The sequence below is a fragment of the Nothobranchius furzeri genome, chromosome 5, assembly GCF_043380555.1.
Source record: "Nothobranchius furzeri strain GRZ-AD chromosome 5, NfurGRZ-RIMD1, whole genome shotgun sequence".
NCBI lineage: Eukaryota > Metazoa > Chordata > Actinopteri > Cyprinodontiformes > Nothobranchiidae > Nothobranchius > Nothobranchius furzeri.
In genome coordinates this window covers 28,341,005-28,342,687 of record NC_091745.1, presented here as the reverse complement: position 1 = coordinate 28,342,687, position 1,683 = coordinate 28,341,005, and positions in this window count along the sequence as shown.

Below are 1,683 nucleotides of genomic sequence, written 5' to 3'. Positions count from 1 at the left end.
AATATGATCTTAGTTTAACCTCTATATTGAGAAAATACAAATGCCAGCATAATAAAAGTGAAATGCCCAGACTTCACATATAATTATTTTTATTTGCCAACAATGTGTTCAAACAAAAATCCTGGAATTTATTTTCCAGTAAATGCCCACTGACGGGTCTTCGTGTTAGCAAAATCACTTATGAGATCTTTAAAGTCCAATCCTTTGGCTAATTGGCTTTCAATAGAAAGAAGAGCTAGGCTGTTCAGTCTATCCTGGGACATTGTTGATCTCAAATAATTTTTCACCAGTTTCAGTTTGCTAAAAGCCCGTTCACCCCCAGCAACAGTCACAGGTAGTGTGCAAAATATCCTCAGTCCAATACAAACTTCTCCAAAAATGCTCTGTAATTGCATCCTGTATAGATGGCATTAAGCAGCTCAAGAGGAGACCGTATGTGTGGAAATGTGGCACCATATATTGTTCTCAGGTGTAGCATCTCATTCTCAAATTCAGCTGTGAGATCCTTGTAATATTTTCTCATCAGTGCCTGGCATGATATCTTCATCTGCTCTTCAGTCATGTCTGTCATGGTTCATGATGTTAAGCTTTGCTGATATGTATTGATATATTAAATACATATGACATGAAATAAACCAGGTTCTCTCTGTGAATGTAATGTACTCTAAATTTTATAATCCCTGCATTATCAGCCAAATTATAAGATTGTCCGTTTTCAAGATCAAATATAAAGAAATTTAAAATAGGCTTAAAATATCTAACCAAGTCAATAACAATCCTAACACCAGTGTCATCATGCTATACGAAAAACAGTGGTAGCTTCTCATTCCTGAGATTACCACGAATCCATCGATACCAAGTTTGTCCTGGTGACCTGGTCCATGACTGGGAAGGAGCTGAAATATCCACACAGAGTGAACCTGTTTTTACTGCGAGGTCCGTGAATCAATTGGCAGCGGCCGCCCGCGATAATAATTCTGATTAATATATATATATTAATTAGTGTTTTCACTGATAACACTAATTAATTTATATTTGATCTTGATGGTGAAACTAAAGGCGTTTAACACTGAACACCTAACATGAATGCAGCTTCTGAGAGCTAGCTATTATCAGCTAAAACTGTGTTCTGCTGCTGCTGCTCACTGTCCTTCTTGAAAAACCTAGTCAATACTTGCTTCTGTTCAATTAACTTTTCCTCCTTCTCCTTCTTTTATTTTCTGGAAGCCAGATTTCCCTTTCTTGGGAAAAGACATAACTGACTCTCCTGCCTCCAGCTCTGGCTGTTGGCATCTGCGATGTCTTATTAGCTGTACATGCGGCCGTGCAGCCCCTGGCCGCTGGTGTGGACTAAACCACTTTGCACATTTTTAAGGGGTGATAGATGCCTCAGAGATTATTCAGTCATTATTTTTAAGGCAAAATTCTGTTTCTTAACCTCTTTATCCAGGTAAAGGGAAGTTTATTAAGACATTAAGTAAGTTGGGGGGAAAAACAACAACAATAAAACATTTTTATTCAAAGCTGTCTCAGGGCCCCTCCCTGCAGTGGGCCCTGGGTAATCGGTACCCTTTCCCCCCCCAGTCCGACGCCCCTGCCTGTCTACAATCAAGAGGTGGTCAAGGCCTACAGAGGGAAGAAGAGGATGGAGGTCCCCCCCATCTTTGCCCTGTCTGATAATGC